The 16026-nt window shown below is 48.4% G+C and overlaps 8 non-coding genes across 8 annotated transcripts; all 8 read left to right on the top strand.

Annotated features, from left to right (window-relative positions):
- The first annotated feature begins 2427 nt into the window (after positions 1-2427).
- Positions 2428-2499, top strand: trnae-cuc. The gene has a single exon. It is a non-coding gene; the product is annotated as a tRNA-Glu (tRNA).
- Positions 2500-3079: 580 nt separating this feature from the next.
- Positions 3080-3161, top strand: trnas-aga. Its single transcript has one exon. It is a non-coding gene; the product is annotated as a tRNA-Ser (tRNA).
- Positions 3162-6712: 3551 nt separating this feature from the next.
- On the top strand, positions 6713-6784 carry trnae-cuc. Its single transcript has one exon. It is a non-coding gene; the product is annotated as a tRNA-Glu (tRNA).
- Positions 6785-7363: 579 nt separating this feature from the next.
- On the top strand, positions 7364-7445 carry trnas-aga. The gene has a single exon. It is a non-coding gene; the product is annotated as a tRNA-Ser (tRNA).
- Positions 7446-10994: 3549 nt separating this feature from the next.
- trnae-cuc lies at positions 10995-11066 on the top strand. Its single transcript has one exon. It is a non-coding gene; the product is annotated as a tRNA-Glu (tRNA).
- A 578-nt stretch (positions 11067-11644) lies between these two features.
- trnas-aga lies at positions 11645-11726 on the top strand. Its single transcript has one exon. It is a non-coding gene; the product is annotated as a tRNA-Ser (tRNA).
- A 3555-nt stretch (positions 11727-15281) lies between these two features.
- On the top strand, positions 15282-15353 carry trnae-cuc. The gene has a single exon. It is a non-coding gene; the product is annotated as a tRNA-Glu (tRNA).
- A 578-nt stretch (positions 15354-15931) lies between these two features.
- trnas-aga lies at positions 15932-16013 on the top strand. Its single transcript has one exon. It is a non-coding gene; the product is annotated as a tRNA-Ser (tRNA).
- The last annotated feature ends 13 nt before the right edge of the window (positions 16014-16026 follow it).

The following is a 16026-nucleotide window of genomic DNA, read 5'->3' on the forward strand; positions in this document are numbered from 1 at the left end:
GCGGACCTGGCATCCTTTCACTCCCTCCTCTCTACATTTTCCTCCTCTGTCTCTGCTGCTAAAGCCATTTTCTACCACTCTAAATTCCAAGCATCTGCCTCTAACCCTAGGAAGCTCTTTGCTACCTTCTCCTCCCTCCTGAATCCCCCCCCCCCCCTCCCTCTCTGCAGATGACTTCGTCAACCATTTTGAAAAGAAGGTCGACGACATCCGATCCTCGTTTGCTAAGTCAAACGGCACCGCTGGTTCTGCTCACACTGCCCTACCCTGTGCTCTGACCTCTTTCTCCCCTCTCTCTCCAGATGAAATCTCGCGTCTTGTGACGGCCGGCCGCCCAACAACCTGCCCGCTTGACCCTATCCCCTCGTCTCTTCTCCAGACCATTTCCGGAGACCTTCTCCCTTACCTCACCTCGCTCATCAACTCATCCCTGACCGTTGGCTACGTCCCTTCCGTCTTCAAGAGAGCGAGAGTTGCACCCCTTCTGAAAAAACCTACACTCGATCCCTCCGATGTCAACAACTACAGACCAGTATCCCTTCTTTCTTTTCTCTCCAAAACTCTTGAACGTGCCGTCCTTGGCCAGCTCTCCCGCTATCTCTCTCTGAATGACCTTCTTGATCCAAATCAGTCAGGTTTCAAGACTAGTCATTCAACTGAGACTGCTCTTCTCTGTATCACGGAGGCGCTCCGCACTGCTAAAGCTAACTCTCTCTCCTCTGCTCTCATCCTTCTAGACCTATCGGCTGCCTTCGATACTGTGAACCATCAGATCCTCCTCTCCACCCTCTCCGAGTTGGGCATCTCCGGCGCGGCCCACGCTTGGATTGCGTCCTACCTGACAGGTCGCTCCTACCAGGTGGCGTGGCGAGAATCTGTCTCCTCACCACGCGCTCTCACCACTGGTGTCCCCCAGGGCTCTGTTCTAGGTCCTCTCCTATTCTCGCTATACACCAAGTCACTTGGCTCTGTCATAACCTCACATGGTCTCTCCTATCATTGCTATGCAGACGACACACAATTAATCTTCTCCTTTCCCCCTTCTGATGACCGGGTGGCGAATCGCATCTCTGCATGTCTGGCAGACATATCAGTGTGGATGACGGATCACCACCTCAAGCTGAACCTCGGCAAGACGGAGCTGCTCTTCCTCCCGGGGAAGGACTGCCCGTTCCATGATCTCGCCATCACGGTTGACAACTCCATTGTGTCCTCCTCCCAGAGCGCTAAGAACCTTGGCGTGATCCTGGACAACACCCTGTCGTTCTCAACTAACATCAAGGCGGTGGCCCGTTCCTGTAGGTTCATGCTCTACAACATCCGCAGAGTACGACCCTGCCTCACACAGGAAGCGGCGCAGGTCCTAATCCAGGCACTTGTCATCTCCCGTCTGGATTACTGCAACTCGCTGTTGGCTGGGTCCCTGCCTGTGCCATTAAACCCCTACAACTCATCCAGAACGCCGCAGCCCGTCTGGTGTTCAACCTTCCCAAGTTCTCTCACGTCACCCCGCTCCTCCGCTCTCTCCACTGGCTTCCAGTTGAAGCTCGCATCCGCTACAAGACCATGGTGCTTGCCTACGGAGCTGTGAGGGGAACGGCACCTCAGTACCTCCAGGCTCTGATCAGGCCCTACACCCAAACAAGGGCACTGCGTTCATCCACCTCTGGCCTGCTCGCCTCCCTACCACTGAGGAAGTACAGTTCCCGCTCAGCCCAGTCAAAACTGTTCGCTGCTCTGGCCCCCAATGGTGGAACAAACTCCCTCACGACGCCAGGACAGCGGAGTCAATCACCACCTTCCGGAGACACCTGAAACCCCACCTCTTTAAGGAATACCTTGGATAGGATAAGTAATCCTTCTCACCCCCCTTTAAGATTTAGATGCACTATTGTAAAGTGACTGTTCTACTGGATGTCATAAGGTGAATGCACCAATTTGTAAGTCGCTCTGGATAAGAGCGTCTGCTAAATGACTTAAATGTAAATGTAAATGTACATTTTTCCAGTTTGCCTACACAGCAGGATTATGAAGGATGCTGAAAACACAAGGTCAATATGCGGCAAGGAGATGTGAAGAAAATTCTTTACCTGGAAGTACAAGTGTCTCCTGGCAGCACCTGTAGGAGAGCAGAACCAGGAGGGGCAGGTTCACCTCAGAGTGACAGGTGACTGTGTTATATTCTCATTGTGTGCTTGTTTTAGTATGTAAACAAACTGTATACTGCATGTGGATGTTTTAAATTGGACCCCAGAGAGTTCCTCTGTGCTGATATATACTCTTTTAAAGTTTCCAGTGTTGCTCAAGGATTTGTGTATTATTTTTTCATTTGCAGGTTGCCTGTACAATAAGTCCACAGACCAATCAGAAAACAATACCATCCTAGTTCTTTCCATTGTGGACCTTCGACATGAGCTAACCAACTGGTCCCTGGTGGTCTAGTGGTTAGGATTCGGCGCTCTCACCGCCGCGGCCCGGGTTCGATTCCCGGTCAGGGAACATAATGTTTTTCTTTGCTCTGAACAGATTTTCTCTGTACGAACAGTTTTCACCAATGTTCTCTTCATAATACTATGATAATGTTAAATCAGTGTAGGCTGCTGGGGGGAGGACGGCTCATAGACGAAAAACCAGATTGCATACCAGAGAGAATACTATAGACATCAAGAAAGCCAGTCAATTGATTATTGACAAGTTTTCCAACACTTTTGATGAACGAGGAAAAATAGAAATAGGCCTATAACAGTTAGGATCAGCTTGATCTCCCCCTTTGGCGATATACCACAATCCCCCGAGGTGCCTTATTGCTATTTTTATTTATTTATTATTTAACTAGGCAAATCAGTTAAGAACAAGTTCGTATTTTCAATGAAGGCCGACACCTGCCAAACCCGGATGACGCAGGGCCAATTGTGCGCTGCCCTCTGGGCCTATCAATCACTGCCGGTTGTGATACAGCCTGTAAAAAATGGTTACCAACGTAATTTGAGTTTTGCTAAAACATAATATCAGTCAGTGTCTGATATATTTGTAATTTTATGTTGGCTATTACCGGTTTCAGTTTTCAAATGTATCAGTAGTTGTCGTGGCCGAGTGGTTAAGGCGATGGACTAGAAATCCATTGGGATCTTCCCGCGCAGGTTCGAATCCTGCCGACAACGTGATATTTTTCTCCTGTGATTGGTAATGCCCAGGCGTTTACATTGTATCATAGATAGCCAGTATCTGTTATTGTATCACTACACATAAATCGCTAGCTCCACGGTATCAATCTTTACCAACTTGAAATTAGGTTACGCCTGTCAATCAAGCACTCCTGTTCATGACAACAGTCAATAACTAATTAGTTGCAAACGCCAGCCTTCCTAAAATGCATTGTTATTTCATCAAGCATGTTAGCTAAATCACGTAGTTAGCTATGTAACGTTAGCTTGCTAAAACTGTTCCTCGCTTCACACCGTCAGCACCACTGACGATACACCCAGAAAAACGGACAGAGAAGATATAGATGCCCTTCTTGAGGACATACTTGACGATGATTTCGATTCCCTTGCGCTATACGTGAGTAAATAACCTTAGCTACATCGCCATGCATTGTTGAATGCAGTTTTTTGTTGTTGTTTCTAACAGCATCTACTGTCCAGTAGTAGTAGCTAGCTAAAGTTAGCTGTCTGGATATCACACGGGTGTATTAGCTAGCTATAATGAGATAAAGATGAGGCTATGTTTGATTGTTTTTAGCCTGTTTCCAAATGAAAGGTTGCTATCATTTTTGTCCTTCTGCATTAGCTAACGTTACATTGCAAAAGGGCCGGCTAGCAACTTACCTTGGCTTACTGCATTCGCATAACAGGAAGTCTCCTTGTGGAGTGCAACAAGAGGCAGGTCGTTATTGCGTTGGACTAGTTAACTGCAAGGTTGCAAGAATGGATACCCGAGCTGACAAGGTGAAAATCTGTCGTTCTGCAACTTGGTCCTGGACTTCCTAACGGGCCGCCCCCAGGTGGTGAGGGTAGGAAACAACATCTCCACCCCGCTGATCCTCAACACTGGGGCCCCACAAGGGTGTGCTCTCTGCCCTCTCCTGTACTCCCTGTTCATTAACATTGCTAACCATGTGTATGTGACAAATCAAATTTGATTTGATTTGTTGACCAAAGTCGACACTCTCATTGACCTCTATCTTTTTTTTCGTAAGGGCCGCCCATCAAGGTTCGTTTTGACATTTGCCTTCCATTTTTCTAGAACAGGGCTCCGGGCAGCCGAGCGGAAATGGAGGAAAACTCGCCTCCCTGCGGACCTGGCATCCTTTCACTCCCTCCTCTCTACATTTTCCTCCTCTGTCTCTGCTGCTAAAGCCATTTTCTACCACTCTAAATTCCAAGCATCTGCCTCTAACCCTAGGAAGCTCTTTGCTACCTTCTCCTCCCTCCTGAATCCCCCCTCCTCCCTCTCTGCAGATGACTTCGTCAACCATTTTGAAAAGAAGGTCGACGACATCCGATCCTCGTTTGCTAAGTCAAACGGCACCGCTGGTTCTGCTCACACTGCCCTACCCTGTGCTCTGACCTCTTTCTCCCCTCTCTCTCCAGATGAAATCTCGCGTCTTGTGACGGCCGGCCGCCCAACAACCTGCCCGCTTGACCCTATCCCCTCGTCTCTTCTCCAGACCATTTCCGGAGACCTTCTCCCTTACCTCACCTCGCTCATCAACTCATCCCTGACCGTTGGCTACGTCCCTTCCGTCTTCAAGAGAGCGAGAGTTGCACCCCTTCTGAAAAAACCTACACTCGATCCCTCCGATGTCAACAACTACAGACCAGTATCCCTTCTTTCTTTTCTCTCCAAAACTCTTGAACGTGCCGTCCTTGGCCAGCTCTCCCGCTATCTCTCTCTGAATGACCTTCTTGATCCAAATCAGTCAGGTTTCAAGACTAGTCATTCAACTGAGACTGCTCTTCTCTGTATCACGGAGGCGCTCCGCACTGCTAAAGCTAACTCTCTCTCCTCTGCTCTCATCCTTCTAGACCTATCGGCTGCCTTCGATACTGTGAACCATCAGATCCTCCTCTCCACCCTCTCCGAGTTGGGCATCTCCGGCGCGGCCCACGCTTGGATTGCGTCCTACCTGACAGGTCGCTCCTACCAGGTGGCGTGGCGAGAATCTGTCTCCTCACCACGCGCTCTCACCACTGGTGTCCCCCAGGGCTCTGTTCTAGGTCCTCTCCTATTCTCGCTATACACCAAGTCACTTGGCTCTGTCATAACCTCACATGGTCTCTCCTATCATTGCTATGCAGACGACACACAATTAATCTTCTCCTTTCCCCCTTCTGATGACCGGGTGGCGAATCGCATCTCTGCATGTCTGGCAGACATATCAGTGTGGATGACGGATCACCACCTCAAGCTGAACCTCGGCAAGACGGAGCTGCTCTTCCTCCCGGGAAGGACTGCCCGTTCCATGATCTCGCCATCACGGTTGACAACTCCATTGTGTCCTCCTCCCAGAGCGCTAAGAACCTTGGCGTGATCCTGGACAACACCCTGTCGTTCTCAACTAACATCAAGGCGGTGGCCCGTTCCTGTAGGTTCATGCTCTACAACATCCGCAGAGTACGACCCTGCCTCACACAGGAAGCGGCGCAGGTCCTAATCCAGGCACTTGTCATCTCCCGTCTGGATTACTGCAACTCGCTGTTGGCTGGGTCCCTGCCTGTGCCATTAAACCCCTACAACTCATCCAGAACGCCGCAGCCCGTCTGGTGTTCAACCTTCCCAAGTTCTCTCACGTCACCCCGCTCCTCCGCTCTCTCCACTGGCTTCCAGTTGAAGCTCGCATCCGCTACAAGACCATGGTGCTTGCCTACGGAGCTGTGAGGGGAACGGCACCTCAGTACCTCCAGGCTCTGATCAGGCCCTACACCCAAACAAGGGCACTGCGTTCATCCACCTCTGGCCTGCTCGCCTCCCTACCACTGAGGAAGTACAGTTCCCGCTCAGCCCAGTCAAAACTGTTCGCTGCTCTGGCCCCCCAATGGTGGAACAAACTCCCTCACGACGCCAGGACAGCGGAGTCAATCACCACCTTCCGGAGACACCTGAAACCCCACCTCTTTAAGGAATACCTTGGATAGGATAAGTAATCCTTCTCACCCCCCTTTAAGATTTAGATGCACTATTGTAAAGTGACTGTTCTACTGGATGTCATAAGGTGAATGCACCAATTTGTAAGTCGCTCTGGATAAGAGCGTCTGCTAAATGACTTAAATGTAAATGTACATTTTTCCAGTTTGCCTACACAGCAGGATTATGAAGGATGCTGAAAACACAAGGTCAATATGCGGCAAGGAGATGTGAAGAAAATTCTTTACCTGGAAGTACAAGTGTCTCCTGGCAGCACCTGTAGGAGAGCAGAACCAGGAGGGGCAGGTTCACCTCAGAGTGACAGGTGACTGTGTTATATTCTCATTGTGTGCTTGTTTTAGTATGTAAACAAACTGTATACTGCATGTGGATGTTTTAAATTGGACCCCCAGAGAGTTCCTCTGTGCTGATATATACTCTTTTAAAGTTTCCAGTGTTGCTCAAGGATTTGTGTATTATTTTTTCATTTGCAGGTTGCCTGTACAATAAGTCCACAGACCAATCAGAAAACAATACCATCCTAGTTCTTTCCATTGTGGACCTTCGACATGAGCTAACCAACTGGTCCCTGGTGGTCTAGTGGTTAGGATTCGGCGCTCTCACCGCCGCGGCCCGGGTTCGATTCCCGGTCAGGGAACATAATGTTTTTCTTTGCTCTGAACAGATTTTCTCTGTACGAACAGTTTTCACCAATGTTCTCTTCATAATACTATGATAATGTTAAATCAGTGTAGGCTGCTGGGGGGAGGACGGCTCATAGACGAAAAACCAGATTGCATACCAGAGAGAATACTATAGACATCAAGAAAGCCAGTCAATTGATTATTGACAAGTTTTCCAACACTTTTGATGAACGAGGAAAAATAGAAATAGGCCTATAACAGTTAGGATCAGCTTGATCTCCCCCTTTGGCGATATACCACAATCCCCGAGGTGCCTTATTGCTATTTTTATTTATTTATTATTTAACTAGGCAAATCAGTTAAGAACAAGTTCGTATTTTCAATGAAGGCCGACACCTGCCAAACCCGGATGACGCAGGGCCAATTGTGCGCTGCCCTCTGGGCCTATCAATCACTGCCGGTTGTGATACAGCCTGTAAAAAATGGTTACCAACGTAATTTGAGTTTTGCTAAAACATAATATCAGTCAGTGTCTGATATATTTGTAATTTTATGTTGGCTATTACCGGTTTCAGTTTTCAAACATATCAGTAGTTGTCGTGGCCGAGTGGTTAAGGCGATGGACTAGAAATCCATTGGGATCTTCCCGCGCAGGTTCGAATCCTGCCGACAACGTGATATTTTTCTCCTGTGATTGGTAATGCCCAGGCGTTTACATTGTATCATAGATAGCCAGTATCTGTTATTGTATCACTACACATAAATCGCTAGCTCCACGGTATCAATCTTTACCAACTTGAAATTAGGTTACGCCTGTCAATCAAGCACTCCTGTTCATGACAACAGTCAATAACTAATTAGTTGCAAACGCCAGCCTTCCTAAAATGCATTGTTATTTCATCAAGCATGTTAGCTAAATCACGTAGTTAGCTATGTAACGTTAGCTTGCTAAAACTGTTCCTCGCTTCACACCGTCAGCACCACTGACGATACACCCAGAAAAACGGACAGAGAAGATATAGATGCCCTTCTTGAGGACATACTTGACGATGATTTCGATTCCCTTGCGCTATACGTGAGTAAATAACCTTAGCTACATCGCCATGCATTGTTGAATGCAGTTTTTTGTTGTTGTTTCTAACAGCATCTACTGTCCAGTAGTAGTAGCTAGCTAAAGTTAGCTGTCTGGATATCACACGGGTGTATTAGCTAGCTATAATGAGATAAAGATGAGGCTATGTTTGATTGTTTTTAGCCTGTTTCCAAATGAAAGGTTGCTATCATTTTTGTCCTTCTGCATTAGCTAACGTTACATTGCAAAAGGGCCGGCTAGCAACTTACCTTGGCTTACTGCATTCGCATAACAGGAAGTCTCCTTGTGGAGTGCAACAAGAGGCAGGTCGTTATTGCGTTGGACTAGTTAACTGCAAGGTTGCAAGAATGGATACCCGAGCTGACAAGGTGAAAATCTGTCGTTCTGCAACTTGGTCCTGGACTTCCTAACGGGCCGCCCCCAGGTGGTGAGGGTAGGAAACAACATCTCCACCCCGCTGATCCTCAACACTGGGGCCCCACAAGGGTGTGCTCTCTGCCCTCTCCTGTACTCCCTGTTCATTAACATTGCTAACCATGTGTATGTGACAAATCAAATTTGATTTGATTTGTTGACCAAAGTCGACACTCTCATTGACCTCTATCTTTTTTTTTTAAGGGCCGCCCATCAAGGTTCGTTTTGACATTTGCCTTCCATTTTTCTAGAACAGGGCTCCGGGCAGCCGAGCGGAAATGGAGGAAAACTCGCCTCCCTGCGGACCTGGCATCCTTTCACTCCCTCCTCTCTACATTTTCCTCCTCTGTCTCTGCTGCTAAAGCCATTTTCTACCACTCTAAATTCCAAGCATCTGCCTCTAACCCTAGGAAGCTCTTTGCTACCTTCTCCTCCCTCCTGAATCCCCCCTCCTCCCTCTCTGCAGATGACTTCGTCAACCATTTTGAAAAGAAGGTCGACGACATCCGATCCTCGTTTGCTAAGTCAAACGGCACCGCTGGTTCTGCTCACACTGCCCTACCCTGTGCTCTGACCTCTTTCTCCCCTCTCTCTCCAGATGAAATCTCGCGTCTTGTGACGGCCGGCCGCCCAACAACCTGCCCGCTTGACCCTATCCCCTCGTCTCTTCTCCAGACCATTTCCGGAGACCTTCTCCCTTACCTCACCTCGCTCATCAACTCATCCCTGACCGTTGGCTACGTCCCTTCCGTCTTCAAGAGAGCGAGAGTTGCACCCCTTCTGAAAAAACCTACACTCGATCCCTCCGATGTCAACAACTACAGACCAGTATCCCTTCTTTCTTTTCTCTCCAAAACTCTTGAACGTGCCGTCCTTGGCCAGCTCTCCCGCTATCTCTCTCTGAATGACCTTCTTGATCCAAATCAGTCAGGTTTCAAGACTAGTCATTCAACTGAGACTGCTCTTCTCTGTATCACGGAGGCGCTCCGCACTGCTAAAGCTAACTCTCTCTCCTCTGCTCTCATCCTTCTAGACCTATCGGCTGCCTTCGATACTGTGAACCATCAGATCCTCCTCTCCACCCTCTCCGAGTTGGGCATCTCCGGCGCGGCCCACGCTTGGATTGCGTCCTACCTGACAGGTCGCTCCTACCAGGTGGCGTGGCGAGAATCTGTCTCCTCACCACGCGCTCTCACCACTGGTGTCCCCAGGGCTCTGTTCTAGGTCCTCTCCTATTCTCGCTATACACCAAGTCACTTGGCTCTGTCATAACCTCACATGGTCTCTCCTATCATTGCTATGCAGACGACACACAATTAATCTTCTCCTTTCCCCCTTCTGATGACCGGGTGGCGAATCGCATCTCTGCATGTCTGGCAGACATATCAGTGTGGATGACGGATCACCACCTCAAGCTGAACCTCGGCAAGACGGAGCTGCTCTTCCTCCCGGGGAAGGACTGCCCGTTCCATGATCTCGCCATCACGGTTGACAACTCCATTGTGTCCTCCTCCCAGAGCGCTAAGAACCTTGGCGTGATCCTGGACAACACCCTGTCGTTCTCAACTAACATCAAGGCGGTGGCCCGTTCCTGTAGGTTCATGCTCTACAACATCCGCAGAGTACGACCCTGCCTCACACAGGAAGCGGCGCAGGTCCTAATCCAGGCACTTGTCATCTCCCGTCTGGATTACTGCAACTCGCTGTTGGCTGGGTCCCTGCCTGTGCCATTAAACCCCTACAACTCATCCAGAACGCCGCAGCCCGTCTGGTGTTCAACCTTCCCAAGTTCTCTCACGTCACCCCGCTCCTCCGCTCTCTCCACTGGCTTCCAGTTGAAGCTCGCATCCGCTACAAGACCATGGTGCTTGCCTACGGAGCTGTGAGGGGAACGGCACCTCAGTACCTCCAGGCTCTGATCAGGCCCTACACCCAAACAAGGGCACTGCGTTCATCCACCTCTGGCCTGCTCGCCTCCCTACCACTGAGGAAGTACAGTTCCCGCTCAGCCCAGTCAAAACTGTTCGCTGCTCTGGCCCCCCAATGGTGGAACAAACTCCCTCACGACGCCAGGACAGCGGAGTCAATCACCACCTTCCGGAGACACCTGAAACCCCACCTCTTTAAGGAATACCTTGGATAGGATAAGTAATCCTTCTCACCCCCCTTTAAGATTTAGATGCACTATTGTAAAGTGACTGTTCTACTGGATGTCATAAGGTGAATGCACCAATTTGTAAGTCGCTCTGGATAAGAGCGTCTGCTAAATGACTTAAATGTAAATGTACATTTTTCCAGTTTGCCTACACAGCAGGATTATGAAGGATGCTGAAAACACAAGGTCAATATGCGGCAAGGAGATGTGAAGAAAATTCTTTACCTGGAAGTACAAGTGTCTCCTGGCAGCACCTGTAGGAGAGCAGAACCAGGAGGGGCAGGTTCACCTCAGAGTGACAGGTGACTGTGTTATATTCTCATTGTGTGCTTGTTTTAGTATGTAAACAAACTGTATACTGCATGTGGATGTTTTAAATTGGACCCCAGAGAGTTCCTCTGTGCTGATATATACTCTTTTAAAGTTTCCAGTGTTGCTCAAGGATTTGTGTATTATTTTTTCATTTGCAGGTTGCCTGTACAATAAGTCCACAGACCAATCAGAAAACAATACCATCCTAGTTCTTTCCATTGTGGACCTTCGACATGAGCTAACCAACTGGTCCCTGGTGGTCTAGTGGTTAGGATTCGGCGCTCTCACCGCCGCGGCCCGGGTTCGATTCCCGGTCAGGGAACATAATGTTTTTCTTTGCTCTGAACAGATTTTCTCTGTACGAACAGTTTTCACCAATGTTCTCTTCATAATACTATGATAATGTTAAATCAGTGTAGGCTGCTGGGGGGAGGACGGCTCATAGACGAAAAACCAGATTGCATACCAGAGAGAATACTATAGACATCAAGAAAGCCAGTCAATTGATTATTGACAAGTTTTCCAACACTTTTGATGAACGAGGAAAAATAGAAATAGGCCTATAACAGTTAGGATCAGCTTGATCTCCCCTTTGGCGATATACCACAATCCCCGAGGTGCCTTATTGCTATTTTTATTTATTTATTATTTAACTAGGCAAATCAGTTAAGAACAAGTTCGTATTTTCAATGAAGGCCGACACCTGCCAAACCCGGATGACGCAGGGCCAATTGTGCGCTGCCCTCTGGGCCTATCAATCACTGCCGGTTGTGATACAGCCTGTAAAAAATGGTTACCAACGTAATTTGAGTTTTGCTAAAACATAATATCAGTCAGTGTCTGATATATTTGTAATTTTATGTTGGCTATTACCGGTTTCAGTTTTCAAACATATCAGTAGTTGTCGTGGCCGAGTGGTTAAGGCGATGGACTAGAAATCCATTGGGATCTTCCCGCGCAGGTTCGAATCCTGCCGACAACGTGATATTTTTCTCCTGTGATTGGTAATGCCCAGGCGTTTACATTGTATCATAGATAGCCAGTATCTGTTATTGTATCACTACACATAAATCGCTAGCTCCACGGTATCAATCTTTACCAACTTGAAATTAGGTTACGCCTGTCAATCAAGCACTCCTGTTCATGACAACAGTCAATAACTAATTAGTTGCAAACGCCAGCCTTCCTAAAATGCATTGTTATTTCATCAAGCATGTTAGCTAAATCACGTAGTTAGCTATGTAACGTTAGCTTGCTAAAACTGTTCCTCGCTTCACACCGTCAGCACCACTGACGATACACCCAGAAAAACGGACAGAGAAGATATAGATGCCCTTCTTGAGGACATACTTGACGATGATTTCGATTCCCTTGCGCTATACGTGAGTAAATAACCTTAGCTACATCGCCATGCATTGTTGAATGCAGTTTTTTGTTGTTGTTTCTAACAGCATCTACTGTCCAGTAGTAGTAGCTAGCTAAAGTTAGCTGTCTGGATATCACACGGGTGTATTAGCTAGCTATAATGAGATAAAGATGAGGCTATGTTTGATTGTTTTTAGCCTGTTTCCAAATGAAAGGTTGCTATCATTTTTGTCCTTCTGCATTAGCTAACGTTACATTGCAAAAGGGCCGGCTAGCAACTTACCTTGGCTTACTGCATTCGCATAACAGGAAGTCTCCTTGTGGAGTGCAACAAGAGGCAGGTCGTTATTGCGTTGGACTAGTTAACTGCAAGGTTGCAAGAATGGATACCCGAGCTGACAAGGTGAAAATCTGTCGTTCTGCAACTTGGTCCTGGACTTCCTAACGGGCCGCCCCCAGGTGGTGAGGGTAGGAAACAACATCTCCACCCCGCTGATCCTCAACACTGGGGCCCCACAAGGGTGTGCTCTCTGCCCTCTCCTGTACTCCCTGTTCATTAACATTGCTAACCATGTGTATGTGACAAATCAAATTTGATTTGATTTGTTGACCAAAGTCGACACTCTCATTGACCTCTATCTTTTTTTCGTAAGGGCCGCCCATCAAGGTTCGTTTTGACATTTGCCTTCCATTTTTCTAGAACAGGGCTCCGGGCAGCCGAGCGGAAATGGAGGAAAACTCGCCTCCCTGCGGACCTGGCATCCTTTCACTCCCTCCTCTCTACATTTTCCTCCTCTGTCTCTGCTGCTAAAGCCATTTTCTACCACTCTAAATTCCAAGCATCTGCCTCTAACCCTAGGAAGCTCTTTGCTACCTTCTCCTCCCTCCTGAATCCCCCCCCCCTCCTCCCTCTCTGCAGATGACTTCGTCAACCATTTTGAAAAGAAGGTCGACGACATCCGATCCTCGTTTGCTAAGTCAAACGGCACCGCTGGTTCTGCTCACACTGCCCTACCCTGTGCTCTGACCTCTTTCTCCCCTCTCTCTCCAGATGAAATCTCGCGTCTTGTGACGGCCGGCCGCCCAACAACCTGCCCGCTTGACCCTATCCCCTCGTCTCTTCTCCAGACCATTTCCGGAGACCTTCTCCCTTACCTCACCTCGCTCATCAACTCATCCCTGACCGTTGGCTACGTCCCTTCCGTCTTCAAGAGAGCGAGAGTTGCACCCCTTCTGAAAAAACCTACACTCGATCCCTCCGATGTCAACAACTACAGACCAGTATCCCTTCTTTCTTTTCTCTCCAAAACTCTTGAACGTGCCGTCCTTGGCCAGCTCTCCCGCTATCTCTCTCTGAATGACCTTCTTGATCCAAATCAGTCAGGTTTCAAGACTAGTCATTCAACTGAGACTGCTCTTCTCTGTATCACGGAGGCGCTCCGCACTGCTAAAGCTAACTCTCTCTCCTCTGCTCTCATCCTTCTAGACCTATCGGCTGCCTTCGATACTGTGAACCATCAGATCCTCCTCTCCACCCTCTCCGAGTTGGGCATCTCCGGCGCGGCCCACGCTTGGATTGCGTCCTACCTGACAGGTCGCTCCTACCAGGTGGCGTGGCGAGAATCTGTCTCCTCACCACGCGCTCTCACCACTGGTGTCCCCCAGGGCTCTGTTCTAGGTCCTCTCCTATTCTCGCTATACACCAAGTCACTTGGCTCTGTCATAACCTCACATGGTCTCTCCTATCATTGCTATGCAGACGACACACAATTAATCTTCTCCTTTCCCCCTTCTGATGACCGGGTGGCGAATCGCATCTCTGCATGTCTGGCAGACATATCAGTGTGGATGACGGATCACCACCTCAAGCTGAACCTCGGCAAGACGGAGCTGCTCTTCCTCCCGGGAAGGACTGCCCGTTCCATGATCTCGCCATCACGGTTGACAACTCCATTGTGTCCTCCTCCCAGAGCGCTAAGAACCTTGGCGTGATCCTGGACAACACCCTGTCGTTCTCAACTAACATCAAGGCGGTGGCCCGTTCCTGTAGGTTCATGCTCTACAACATCCGCAGAGTACGACCCTGCCTCACACAGGAAGCGGCGCAGGTCCTAATCCAGGCACTTGTCATCTCCCGTCTGGATTACTGCAACTCGCTGTTGGCTGGGTCCCTGCCTGTGCCATTAAACCCCTACAACTCATCCAGAACGCCGCAGCCCGTCTGGTGTTCAACCTTCCCAAGTTCTCTCACGTCACCCCGCTCCTCCGCTCTCTCCACTGGCTTCCAGTTGAAGCTCGCATCCGCTACAAGACCATGGTGCTTGCCTACGGAGCTGTGAGGGGAACGGCACCTCAGTACCTCCAGGCTCTGATCAGGCCCTACACCCAAACAAGGGCACTGCGTTCATCCACCTCTGGCCTGCTCGCCTCCCTACCACTGAGGAAGTACAGTTCCCGCTCAGCCCAGTCAAAACTGTTCGCTGCTCTGGCCCCCCAATGGTGGAACAAACTCCCTCACGACGCCAGGACAGCGGAGTCAATCACCACCTTCCGGAGACACCTGAAACCCCACCTCTTTAAGGAATACCTTGGATAGGATAAGTAATCCTTCTCACCCCCCCTTTAAGATTTAGATGCACTATTGTAAAGTGACTGTTCTACTGGATGTCATAAGGTGAATGCACCAATTTGTAAGTCGCTCTGGATAAGAGCGTCTGCTAAATGACTTAAATGTAAATGTACATTTTTCCAGTTTGCCTACACAGCAGGATTATGAAGGATGCTGAAAACACAAGGTCAATATGCGGCAAGGAGATGTGAAGAAAATTCTTTACCTGGAAGTACAAGTGTCTCCTGGCAGCACCTGTAGGAGAGCAGAACCAGGAGGGGCAGGTTCACCTCAGAGTGACAGGTGACTGTGTTATATTCTCATTGTGTGCTTGTTTTAGTATGTAAACAAACTGTATACTGCATGTGGATGTTTTAAATTGGACCCCCAGAGAGTTCCTCTGTGCTGATATATACTCTTTTAAAGTTTCCAGTGTTGCTCAAGGATTTGTGTATTATTTTTTCATTTGCAGGTTGCCTGTACAATAAGTCCACAGACCAATCAGAAAACAATACCATCCTAGTTCTTTCCATTGTGGACCTTCGACATGAGCTAACCAACTGGTCCCTGGTGGTCTAGTGGTTAGGATTCGGCGCTCTCACCGCCGCGGCCCGGGTTCGATTCCCGGTCAGGGAACATAATGTTTTTCTTTGCTCTGAACAGATTTTCTCTGTACGAACAGTTTTCACCAATGTTCTCTTCATAATACTATGATAATGTTAAATCAGTGTAGGCTGCTGGGGGGAGGACGGCTCATAGACGAAAAACCAGATTGCATACCAGAGAGAATACTATAGACATCAAGAAAGCCAGTCAATTGATTATTGACAAGTTTTCCAACACTTTTGATGAACGAGGAAAAATAGAAATAGGCCTATAACAGTTAGGATCAGCTTGATCTCCCCTTTGGCGATATACCACAATCCCCGAGGTGCCTTATTGCTATTTTTATTTATTTATTATTTAACTAGGCAAATCAGTTAAGAACAAGTTCGTATTTTCAATGAAGGCCGACACCTGCCAAACCCGGATGACGCAGGGCCAATTGTGCGCTGCCCTCTGGGCCTATCAATCACTGCCGGTTGTGATACAGCCTGTAAAAAATGGTTACCAACGTAATTTGAGTTTTGCTAAAACATAATATCAGTCAGTGTCTGATATATTTGTAATTTTATGTTGGCTATTACCGGTTTCAGTTTTCAAACATATCAGTAGTTGTCGTGGCCGAGTGGTTAAGGCGATGGACTAGAAATCCATTGGGATCTTCCCGCGCAGGTTCGAATCCTGCCGACAACGTGATATTTTTCTC

This window comes from Oncorhynchus gorbuscha, linkage group LG15 (genome assembly GCF_021184085.1).
Source record: "Oncorhynchus gorbuscha isolate QuinsamMale2020 ecotype Even-year linkage group LG15, OgorEven_v1.0, whole genome shotgun sequence".
NCBI lineage: Eukaryota > Metazoa > Chordata > Actinopteri > Salmoniformes > Salmonidae > Oncorhynchus > Oncorhynchus gorbuscha.